Genomic DNA, 13,444 nt, shown 5'->3' with positions numbered 1-13,444 from the left:
TCCCCTCTCATCCACATTGATAAAACTTTTCATCTTCGGCTCCGTGGAGTGCTTACCGGTACCCAACGTGTGTCTGCACACCATGTGATGACGTCAGCAATGCACTGTCATCATGACGCTGCCGCACTTCAGGGCCCGGTCACTGTGCTGCATTGATCAGGGAAGCAGGGAGCAGCGTAGGACGCCCACATCTCACGAGCCAGATGGAGGCTTGATCTACTGTCACTGTCTAATCATCAGGAGCAGGGGACGGCACAGAGCAGAGCACACCACCCCCTCCTCCTGCTGATTTTAACTGTGCAGAGAGCACAGCATGATCTAGCAGCTCAAGGCAAATTCTGTGTGCTGTTCATGCTGCAAAGGAGAGAGTGGCCGCAGATCGAGTGGCCCACTACAGGGACCGGCCCATCTAACATTTGCCAGACATGCTCCATGGCCAATCCGGCCCTGGGGGTTTGCGACTTAGGCAGCCAATGATGCAGCGCTTGTGTCTGAAAATTGTGGATGGTTTTACTTTTACTTCCCATACCTATCTGTCCCTACTGTGCCCACCATACTCACCCTCCTGTCTGCCTCACCCATGCTGCCTGTACCTGCTTGGACCTATGTCCCTACCTGAGTCCATCTCCTGTTCTGGGAGTCAGCTACCATAGTCGTGGCCACTACCCTGCAGTGGTACATGGCATCGGCTTCGCAGTAGGCACTTAGTTAAGTCCCTTCCACTAAAGGGAAAGCCCAGATTCCCTCTGTGGTCTAGTGGGTCAAATATTGATTGCTGCCTCAACAACACTGACAGTGAGTGCTACAACAGGCCTTTTTAATTAGCAGGAAACTGCAAGAGAGGTTCCGTCTATTTTTTCTTTCAGTTTACTGTCTGAGAGCTTGTGGAAGGTTGGTTCTCCATCTCTTTTCACCAGATGTTGGTGCTGTGCGTCGGCCATTGTTGCTGTAGTTTTACTCCTGTGGGGTAGTGTGGACTGGAGTCATGGGGACTTAGCTTTGCAGCATGGGTGCTGTGGGGCACCAGATTGCTTGCCGTGCTGGTGCACTGTCACAAAGGTGGTGGTTGGTGCATGACACAGCATCTTTAAGCCTATTAAACGTTAGGGACCTGCTGAGAGGTTCACTGTAACATGGCCCTGGGCTTCATACAGTCTGATGAGAATGTTAAACTAAGAACCTCATGTTCTGTTTTGTATGTTTTGCCTAGCGGCACTACAGTAGAACGACTTTTGGATGTGCACTCCATGTCTTTTTCTACAGCTGTTGGATTGAAAAAGCTTATGTTGACCTGAATACTGCACAAGTGACAATTCAAGATTGTGTTTTAAGTGAATGGCTTAAAGATGCATCAGTAAAGATATTGATCTTCAGTAGATGACAGTATCATAAGTTCCACAAGTAGTAGTGGCTTTTAGGATTTTAAGAGCGAATTCTAATATAGTTGTGGATATACAAAAATTCTCAAATGACTAATGAATTGCATTGGAACATTAAGCCACCCCATGACCATTGTGAAAATTAATACTGAAGAAGAGATGATAATTTAGGTGTTGGCACAGTTGGGTTACGGTAACTTGAAAATCTAAATGATTACTAGTCATTGTTAACACTACCAGTCTAGGGATCTGGCAATTAATGCAGCTTTCCCATATTTTAAAAGTTATTCTCCTAGGGTGAAGTAATAAGAACATAATGCTATACCCAAGTACTGGACCATCGCCACTCATCCAGATTCGCTATTGTGTCCCTCAGTTCTGTAGGGGCATTAATATCTGGCGGGGCATCAGGCAACCTCTGCAGGAAATCAGTAGAAGCTGCTCGAGTAGCATCCTTATTTTGTCTGAAAAGGAAACTTGCATAAGATATTCATGCGCCAAGACACATGGGGGAAACAGTAACGAAGAGCAGAGGGGGTAGGACCTGCCCAGCAAATGTGTTTAGGTATTTCTCTTTTTACCCCGCCTTGGGAATAACTTTTACAGTAGAGGAAACCCTTTTCATTTTGTCTGCTTGATATTAACCATGCCTAAAACTTTTCCTTCTAGAACTAACAGTAAAGTCCCATCCCCGGAGTAGTCATTGCATCAAGATGCTCATTTATTCCTTAATGCAGAGTGCAATGAAAACATCGCCTCAGAGAAAAATGTCAACAGCCAAAAAATTAGCTAAAACATTTGTACAAACATTTGTTAAACAAAGTGAGACAACATTTCCCATTTCTTGTATTTCCTTATTGAACCAATGTCACACTTCATTTGGGGGCCATAACTAATTCATGTTCTGTGCAACGTGAAAATATTGTTAAGAAAAGTTTGTTCTAAAGCTGCTAAAACACAGCGCACACATCTGGTGCACAGAAGACACACGTGTACTATACAGGGCATTCAGTTCATCCTCCTGCCATAAATTTAGCAGAAATATTCTTTTATTCTAAATAAATGGATGTCTCCTGCAGAAGACACTGACTTCAAATGTAGTTTCTCCTTGGGAGGCATCTCTCATTCGTTGGCTTCTGCTCAGTAGTTTTTTGCCGCATAGCCACATCTGTTTTGCAGAATGCCTAAAGATATATTTTAAACAGCGTTTTCAAGGAGTGCTTCCTCTCACTTAATCATTTATGTCTGATTGCTTTCTATTTATGAATATATAACAGGACATCAGTGACTCTTTACAAATCCTAATTTTGCGGAATGTATATGCTGCCTAGCCCAGAAAAGTCAATTTCTTTATACCTACACTTTATTTTGTTAATGTCCACTTTTTTCCTACTTTTTCAATATCACATATATTAGTTTTTACAGTCCTGATAAAGTTGCCCTTAGATGTCATTTTCAGAAGGAAAAAAACCCAATATTTTATGGAACTGTTGTTCATGGTTGCATTACAATTGAAAACTTCATTGACTTCAAACCATATTCCTTAATTGCTAAAAGCAGTTGTCCTGACACTTATAATCGTATCGCAAAGTTCACACCTGTGAAAAATGAGCTTTTTTTATGCCTCAGTTATTTAAAACGGAACCAGCTTCTTGGGATTTTTAGCGTCTAAAGATGATTCCAGCATGTTTAAGTCTCAAACCAAATGTTTTAACGATGTTTACTCCAGGAGCTGCTTCTTTTTCTACCTCACTCCTCTTTGCGTGTGATGCCTGAAGGCAGAAGAGAAGTGTTTGACCACATCAAATAAAGATCTTTACTGAGGATTAGAGATGAGAGGATCTGACAAAATTCAAATTTACCAAATCGCAAGGATTTTACTAGAAAAACTGATTTGCAGCAATGTTATTCCTCACCAAGTGAATGTTCCTTATTAGGCTTTGGGTTCTCCAGGAACCCCAGACCCTATTACACATAACGTATAAAAAACTAAAAAAAAAACGTCACTGCTCACCTGTTCCAACACCCCAACTGCCTTTGGTGCCCATTTGTTCTTTAAAACCTTCCTGTTCTGTAGTGGTTTCACTCAGTAACAGAACTTCTGGGCACTGATCAGGCCTCGGTTGTCACAGCACACCGCAATGTTATGATATGCCATGACTTCTGAGGTCTGGCAACAGCTGTAAGTCCTGATGTACAGTGAAGACACGGAAAAATGACTACCAAAAAGAAAGAGACCCTTAGCACCATATGATAATCATTATTTTTTTTTTTTTTAGCTCTCTACATTTCAGCAAAATAGCTGTGTGATGGTGGAATATGGGGCGTTGTGTATCATGTTGTGTAGGTTCGTATTTTAGAGGTGATTCACTGTCCATTCTGTTTATTCCTTGTGTGTACATTTTAATGTCTGTAGGTAATCACCCCCTGTAGTGTTTCTGTCCCTAATTCTGGGGTAGGGGGGCAGGGGATCCACCTAAACTCTTTGCTTACCTGAGAAATTAAAGTTCAAGAAGGAAAAATATCACGGTATCGGCAGCGCTGCTCAGAGAGGAGATTGGTGTTGTAAAATAATGATTTATTGTAATTATTAGAAAGCCATAATGCGTTTCAGGGGCATGTCCTCCCCCTTCCTCAGGTACCTGCATTACAACACTACAAGGTGAATGTAAGCTTTACACCCCTCCCAATTGAACTATAAATTTTGCACACAGGAGAGCCCTCTTTCTCTTCTTTACCTGAAAAATTAGGCAGTCAGGCTGGGAAGGACAAAAGAGGAGGATTGAACCTCTGAGGGAAAAGCTGAGGCTGCGGCCAGCACCCCAGAGAGACTGTGAGAAACCCAAATTTCCCTTGAGAAGGACCGCTGGAGGAGTCTGACTGATCCCCATGACATTTATGCACTTACTGGACTATATTCGTGTTTCTGGACTATTTTTACCCTCTGTATGGTGGATTATGTTATTGACCGTTTGATTTGCTTGGAATAAATATTCTTGGATTGCTCACTCATCTCTCGCTCTGTTGATTGTGCCATCTTGGAGAAGGACCCTGTTACAAGCTGACCTTTTGAATTCATGCAGAGCAAATTACAAAAAATCTATATTCAACAGAGTATGGATTCTTGTAAAATTCGAATAGAATTCACTTCCAATCAAATATACTCTCCCATTTCTTGAGGATGGCTGATGGCATTGACACCCACATGCTCAGTAAAGTAAAGCACTCATGGTCAAACACTTCGACAACACTGGAATTCAAATGAAGAATCTATTTTTAATAGATGTGACCTATAATATAGGGTTTTAGGTATCAGGTACCACTTTAATAATCAAATATTATTGTCTCAGGGCCTTACAAAAACTGGTTGGAAACTTAAAAGGGTTGTCTACAACTCGGACAACCCCTTCTCAATCACCATGCTTGCCCCCAATAAAAAATGGTTACTCACACCTCCATTACTGGTGCCATTCTGGCAATGTCGGCCCAAGCTTTCCAGGGGCTGATTTGACATTGTTATGTCAAGTTAGTGCTGCACCCAATCATTGCTGTCTTCACTCTCTTTGCCTTCAAACATATCAGACATCAAGAGGAAGGGAGTGTATAGCTGAATTTCTGACTTCCTCTTGATGATCGATTCATCAAAAGATGGGAAGAGGGAAGTACTGATTGTGTGCAGGGCTCACTTTATGTAACAACGCCATGTAACTCCTGGGAGACTGAGTGCAGACAGCGCTGGAAATGGGCTGAAGGTGAGTATAAACATTGTTGTTTTAACAGGAGCAAACATGGTGATTGAGAAGGGGGTGTCTGAGTAGAAGACAACCCCTTTTTAGTGGAAATCAGAGCTCAGTTACAGAGTGCTCACTGAGATAAAGAGTGCCTGCTGTAGAGCCAGGGGTTTTGACATCATCCTGGGTCAGAACATTTTGTGCTGTCCAAAGCAGAAGAGGGGCAACTCAGATAGTAATTTATTGAGGGAATCTTGTCTGTGTTCTATTTGATGCAGGGAGTATGTTTGTTTTTTTTTTATTTTAATGTGTCTGATAATATAGGGAGTCTACTCTTTTTTTTGGTCTGGGGTTTCAATAATTTTGGGAGGATCTTACTTGTGTTCAGAAAAAATGTAATGGTTTGATTTGAAGTCTGAAATTATTTAGAGGTCCAGTCTAAAGTTTGATGTATTCTGTAAATTTCTGAAAAAAATCAGAATGAAACATAGTTTTCTATAAACAAAGGACCTGTCTGGATTTCATGTTAAATGCGGTTCAGGAAAAATAAATCTTTTAAGGTTCTTGAGCCTGAAATAGTTTAGATTGGGAGATCTAGGTAGTTTAAACCACTTAAATGCTGTTTCTAACAGCAACTGCATCTAAACAGCTAGACAGAAGGGGACCTATGCCACTGGCTTGACCTCTTGAATGTATTCATCTAATATATAAACCTGAGTGTATGTATGTTTGTGTGTATGTGAGCGTGTGTGTGTGTTTGTGTGTACAATGAAGGAAATAATTATTTGATCCTTTGCTGATTTTGTAAGTTTGCACATTGACAAAGACATGAACAGTCTATAATTTTAAGGGTATGTTCATTTTAACAGTGAGAGATACAATATCCAAAATAAAATCCAGAAAATAACATTGTATAAATTATATAAATTTATTTGTGCACATATCAGGAGGAATTTTGGTCCATTCCTCTTTGCTGATCATCTCTAATTATTAAGATATTGAGGCTGTCCCTTGGCAACTCTGAGATTCAGCTCCCTCCATAAGTTTTCTATGGGATTAAGGTCTGGATACTGGCTAGGCCATTTCATGACCTTAATGTATTTCTTTTTGAGCCACTCCTTTGTTTCCTTGGCTGTATGTTTTGGATCATTGTCATGAAGGAAGCCCCAGCCATGACCCATTTTCAGTGTCCTGGCTGAGGGAAGGAGGTTGTCACTCAGAATATTACGGTACATGGCTCCATCCATTGTCCCATTGATGCGGCGAAGTAGCCCTGTGCCCTTATCAGAGAAACGCCAACAAAACATAATATTTCCACCTCGATGCTTGACAGTTGGGGTGGGTCATAAGCAGCATTTCTCTTCCTCCAAACATGGCGAGTTGAAATAAAGCAAAAGAGTTCAATTTTTGTCTCATCTGACCACAGAACCTTCTCCAATCACTCTCAGAATCCAGGTGTTCATTAGCAAACTTCAGTATGGCCTGTGCCCTCTTGAGGAGTGGGACTTTGCGGGCAGCGCAGAATTTTAAGCTATTACGGCGTAATGTATTACCAGTGGTTTTCATGGTGACAGAGGTCCCAGCTGCCTTGAGATCATTAACAAGTTCCCCCTGTTTAATTTTAGGCTGATTTCTCGCCTTCCTCATCCTGTGTACCCTATGAGGTGAGATTTTCCATGGTGCCCCAGATCGATGTCGATTGACACTCATTTTGTATTTCTTCCATTTTCTTACTATTGTAGAAACTGTTGTCTCCTTCTTCCCCAGCATCTTACTGTTTTATATCCCATTTTAGCCTTGTGCAGGTCTATGATCTTGTCGCGCCCCAGGGCAGCCAAGCTGCTCGGATCCGGACAGTCTATGGCTCGAGGGGTTCCAGACAAGGAGGCACCATCGACCAGATTTAAATGAAAATAAAAATAAAAATAAAGTCGGACTATGCCACTCGCGGTTTGCGGCTAGGGATAGTAGGCCCACCACTGCGAGTTCCTACTGAGGATGTTGCATGGGGGCAATGTGGATGGTGGAGCCCTCCGCAAGTAGGGCTTTTCCCCAGGGGTAGGTGAAGGGTTAACGTGGAGGCTCAGTGCAATGAAGCAGTTCAGACAGAGTGCAGTTTGATTGTCTTTACTTACTGGCTTCACGCCCTGGGGGCTTACTGGATCCCAGGTGTGCCCGTGTCATTGACGGCTGTGCCAGCCAACCTGGTGCCACTCTCCACCTTTACACTCTGGTGTATGTGGGTCCTCCTTGGCGTGGAGCACTTGGAGGTCCTCCTGGTGTCTGGGTCCTGCCGCAGGCAGCTTGGACTATTTAAGGGAATTTTCACACGGTCCCCTCTTTGCTGTTGATACATCGGACATTAGTGGTGGCAGATGAGTCCTGGAAACCCACCTGCCTAGCAGAGTTAACAGATGTCTTGAAGTCCTGGTCTGTTCTGGGATCTGCACCCCGTGCGTGCAAAGTACTGTGAGCCCTGGATGTCCACCCCAAAGGATCCCTTTGTCTTTGGAGCTTGCGCTCTCACTCTCCAGCTACTTTTCTCCTCTGAATGGCTGATCTTTCTACTCAGGTCTTTGCGAATTATTTACTGCTTTCTATGTGTCTCAAGAGTCTGTGGTCTGTCTTGACACCTTTCCTTTTTTACTCCTCTCCTCAACTCATAACTCCTTCCTCTTTCACCTCCTTTCTCTGACTGCCTAGCTACACTCCCCAGGTCACTTTCTCTTCCCCCAGGTCTGGTCTTTTCCTCCCCAATTGGTCGCCTGTTATCTAACAGTGCTCAGCCCTGTTATCTGGCTAAGTGAGTCTCCCAGCCGGGTACAGCGAGGGTAAATATCCTTGTGTGCTAGTGTGTGTGTAAGGACTGGCACAGTCATGTAGGACCCGAGCTGTTACCTTGTTTTTGTGACACCTGGTTACCGCAGGGGCGTCACGGTTTTGTCTCTGACATCCTTAGAAATCTCTTTGGTCTTGCCCATGTTGTAGAGGTTAGAGTCTGACTGATTAATTGAGTCTGTGGACAGAAGTCTCTCATACAGGTGACAATTTAAGACAGCTGTCTTTAATGCAGGTAATAAGTTGATTAGGAGCATCTAAGTGGTCTGTAGGAGCCAGAACTCTTAATGGTTGGTAGGGGATCAAGTGCTTATTTCTCTTTGAAAAATGCAAATAAATTTATATAATTTATTCAATGGGATTTTCTGGATTTTATTTTGGATACTCTGTCTCTCACTGTTAAAATTAACCTTCCTTTAAAATTATACACTGTTCATGTCTTTGTCAGTGGACATATAGTAAAGTGAAAAAGCTGCACACTAAACACTATATTATAAGGAAATATTGGTAAAGCATAACCGCTATAGAAAAATTAGAATAATGAAAAATACATTTGGCTAACTGGAAAAAATGGAAAACATCAAATGGAAAATATCAATACATTTGCTAAATATCTCTTCTATTTCAAATATCCTTAGCAGTTATGCGATTTTCATTTTTCATGTTTTCCATTTTTTCCAGTTAGCCAAATGTATTTTTCATTGTTCGTATTTTCCTATAGTTGTTATGGTTTACCAATATTTCCTTATACTATAGTGTTTAGTGTGCAGCTTTTTCACTTTACTATAGTTATGTGTTTTTTAAGCAAGTAACACACCCGCCCCAGGGCCTTAGGTGACTCGGTGTCGGGCCGGACTAGTCCGGGGTAGTCAGCAGTGGCGGGGCCCAACTCCGTGACCTTGGCGGAGTCAATTAAAATGGCAGATGGTGGATGATGATGGGAGTTGTAGTTAATGTTCATGACGCCACCTGTGGATTGCGGCTTTGGAGCCGCAGCTGCTGGACGGGACCTCCGGGGCTGATGTTGTGGCAGCTGTGGTGTTTCTTGCTCCCCACAGGTGGAGTGGGTACCCTGGGGCAACCGTTTGTAAAGTCTATGGTGGATGTTGATAAGGTGCAGGACAAAGCAGACGACACGAGGGCTCGCAATTATCTTGGTATATTCTCCTAAAAAGGGGGCTAAAAGCCCGTACTTACGAAGTGCTCAATGATATCCTAATCAGGCACGAATACTAAGATTCTTTATAGCAAGATACTATTTATTTTAATAGCACATGAATAATCAATGGTACATAGGCATTAGAACTATAGACATAGAATCTTATACAATAACAGAAATATGCATCAACATTATCGTATGTTGTAGCAATCCTTTCTCATCGGAGGGACTCGATTAATGAGTAGGAAACAACATGGCATCTTGCATCACAGGAACAGTGCGTCCACTTGAGCGTCCTGGAAATGTCCCTAATCATTAAGCGAGTCTGGTGTATTTTTATAGGAAAACTTTGTATGTCGTGTGCACTGAGTGGTGATTTAGTGACCAGAATGTGACAGCTGAGTCATGTTCATGTAACTTGACCACAAACTGCTGTGGGCACCAGCAGCTTCCTGCACATTTCCTGTACATTCTGCCAGTTGACCACAGTTTTCCTGGAGATATTGCAATGAGCCGTAAATTTTACAGGCCAGCTTCCTTGCACCTGTTGTCAAATAACCACGAATTTCCTGACTGTGGAACTGTAAACGTTACTTCCTCATTATCGTGGTTTTGCTTAAGATCTGTTTGACACGTATTCTTTGGTCATAGTGAAATAGGTTCAACCAGAGGACATGTCTCTATGATACTGAATTATTTATGGACCAAATAATATCTGGGATCACTATCTTTTGATTATGATCCCTATCTAAATCCCATTCAGTCTTCAGTCATATCACATTGGTATCACAATCGGTCCTTGATCCCAGGGATTATTTTCCATCATCAGTATTCCACTAGAGGAAGATCACTCGGAATATACCATACCATGACCAAGAAATATGGTTTGCCACAAATTTTGTTTTCTTGGTTTGTTTGGATAAACATTGAATCACAAATATAATCACTTTCACCACTATGTACAGTATATTAAAACTAAAAGCAATATTATCTGAAAAGCTCCTTTGAATATCATGTGTTTTGGCATTTTCTCGATATTCAGAGGAATCATTACACATTAGATTTCCCGATATGTTACTACAAGTTTCACTAGTCCCATTTATGAACATATTGGCATAAGGCCATAACATATCATGAATTGTCCTTTCCACTAAGCTGGGTTTAAAAGCCTCTACAGTATTTATAGCTGTCCCAAAACTTATTTTTATATTCCCCGTAGAGATGAATCCCAGGTTAGTCAGTCCAGTCATATTTCTTGGTACCCAAATTCCTCCCTTAAAAGCCAGATATTGCAAATAGGTGACAGATGCATTCAAATTGCCTTGCCACCATGGAAGATTGATCCATCCCACTATGGAAATGGGTAGTATTCCATAGACGAACATTTCGAGTGTCTTTATCAGCAAGATGATCAGAACAACTTTTCCACTTTAAGATTTCCTCCATCGATACCAGGACATCCAGATAAGGGATATTGGTGGCTGTAACCAGAGAATGTGTACAGATCCAGCAATCTGTGTTGAAAATGTGATGGTGCATCAAAAATGTATTCTCCATAGGTTCCTCCTGATGTAGACTTGTCCATCCAACGACCAAAGAGGTAAACATCAAACACAGGAATTTCTCCATCTCATCACTATCGAGCTCTTCCCAGTAACCGATACCATGGATTCCGCTTATTTACAACACCATCTGCAAATAGAGATACACTATTATTCTCGTAAATAACATTTTACTTGTGGAACATATTCCCACTTCTCCACTCCTGGTCTCATTATCAGGAGAGTACGATCTTTTCCGACCGCTATTACCTCTGCCTCTGAGGGCGGTCCTTGAAGGTTTTGAATCCTTATTTTTGCTCTTACATTGGTAATATTAGAGGATCCAAAACCTTTAGTACCAAGTATTGTTAATTCTGCTGGGGCAGTTCCTTCTCTTATTTCAGACAAGTTTATTGGAATTATTAACATCTGAGCCACCGTCTGGCGTTTCATCAATATCAAAGGTTCATTTCCCAAATTTAGCATCAGTACCTTGATTTCTCCCTGATAATCTGCCTCTATTACCCCTCCCACCACTATGGCTCCTTTTAACGCTGAACTAGAACGAGTGGCTATTTGACCATAATGATCCTTTGGTATCTGGCAACCCAATCCTGTTGAAATTGGTTTTACCTTACCTGGGGGTACCATGACAGTTTCCAATGTACTGAGGTCTAAACCTGCTGAATAAGGTGTCGCTCTTTCTGGTGTGCCCAAACAGCTGTACCTTGCAATTATTTGTGTGATGGCTGCTGCTTTATCTGCTTCTGAATTAAACAAATGTTCAAGTGAGTTAGTAGGGACATGAGCATCGAAATGAAATAAAGTGGTCTTGGTAGATTGAATAATCTCTTCAATGTCTTGCCACACTTTCCTAACCATCTCAAACACATTTTGCTGTTCCTCTCCCCAGTGGAACTCAAATTTTTTCCTCGTTACTTTGTACAAATGAGCCAACAGTTGTCCCAAATGAGGGATATGTTGTCTCCAAAAATCAAACAATCCAATATAAGACTGAGTCTCCTGTTTGGATTTAGGGACCGGAAAATTAATAATTTTCTGTCTGGCATTGGCAAGATCTCTCTGTGCCCCTTGTTCCACTGAATCCCTAGGAATTTTACCACCTGAGACGGTCTTTGAACCTTGGCATCATTGATTTCCCATCCTTTACTCCTCATATGAGCAATCAGTTTTGTAAATTGATCTTTCACACTTTGCTCATCTTGTCCTTGTATCATTATATCATCGATATAATGTGAGATCTGCATTTCTGATGGTAGATCAAATCCATCCAAATGCTCTGCCACCGTCTGGTGACAGATTGTGGGGCTATGTAGCCATCCTTGGGGTAACCTGGTAGAGGTAGATTGTCTCCCTAACCAAGTGAATGCAAATTGATCTTGAGCCTTCTCTTCTATAGGTATAGTAAAAAAAGCATTTGCCAAATCAATTACTGCATACCAAGTTCCAGAGTGAGTGTGAATATTTTCCACAATCGTTATTGTATCCGGAACTGCAGCTGTCAAAGGAGGAGTATTCTTGTTTAACTCCCTATAATCAACTGTCATGAGCCATGAGCCATCACTCTTTTTAACTGGCCAGACAGGATTATTCCATGTGGTAGTAGTAGGGCGCATTACCCCAGTTTCTACCAATTCTTTAATGGTTTCTCCTATTTCTCTGTCACCTCCTGGTATTCGATATTGTTTCATAGCTACCATTTTTGTAGCTGGAGGTATATGTACAGGGGGCATTTTGACTTTGCCTACCACCACTGGTCGCATTTTCTTATGACAAGACAATCCCAAAGGAGAATTTTCCTTCTGTTAGATTAAGAGTCATCCCTTTTAGGACATCAATTCCCAAAATATATTCTGGTATAGGAACTACCAGCACCGTATACTTCTTGATAGGTAATTACCTATCTTCAAAGCTAACTGTGTCTGAACCCCGATGATCACTTGACTCCTAGTCCAGCAATTTTTACTCGAGGTCCTTTTATTTTTTCTTGGTTTCCATGAATTAAAGTAGCCTCCGCCCCCATGTCAATCAAAGCTGGGACTCTTTGAACATTTCCCCCTTTCCAATGTATGCTAAGATTGACGTAGGGACGTTCGTCCCTTTTTATCAATAGGGGGCTTGGCTGGCTACCTATGGTAAATCACTTCCTTCTGAACTTTCATTTACACAGACTTCAGTCTGTGTATTAGCCCTTCCTTCCGTGACCTTTGTGGCCACGGCTGCAGCCAGTTCTTCCCATGAATAAACTGACTGAAAATCTTCCCAAGACACTTTCTTTGGGGGGTTTTCCCCTTTTCCCTCTGATTTCTTTATCTTGGGGGTTTTTGTGCCCCCTTCCACATTTGTAGTGGTCACTTTCTTTGCGGATAGAGCTTTCTGTTTGTACAACTTCCATAATTCTCCTGTCTCCTTTCCATCAATCCTTTCCTTATTGATCCCGGCTTTAAGCAAAGCCTGGAACATGTCTTTGCGAGACACCCGTGGGGCCTCCCCTACTGATTTCTCTTTCCAATCAGGATTGTTTGGCTTACTGTTACCAACATGGCCTCCAGGGGACGATTTATGCCACTGTCCCATATCCTGTAACTCCCTCATCCTCCCTAGAACTACACCGATTGATTCTCCAGTCAGCGCTACAGTTAAGGTTAAAATAACTGTTTTGTATGCTGGAGGAGCATGTTTAACCAGCCTATTTCTTATGCTGGCTGTCAATGGGTACTGGAGATAATCATCATCCATTCCCAAAATAGGAAGAGCATTCCTCATTACTTCTTC

This window comes from Anomaloglossus baeobatrachus, chromosome 3 (genome assembly GCF_048569485.1).
Source record: "Anomaloglossus baeobatrachus isolate aAnoBae1 chromosome 3, aAnoBae1.hap1, whole genome shotgun sequence".
NCBI classification, from domain to species: Eukaryota; Metazoa; Chordata; class Amphibia; order Anura; family Aromobatidae; genus Anomaloglossus; species Anomaloglossus baeobatrachus.
The sequence above is the reverse complement of the archived record's forward strand: the minus strand, read 5'-3'. Positions refer to the sequence as shown.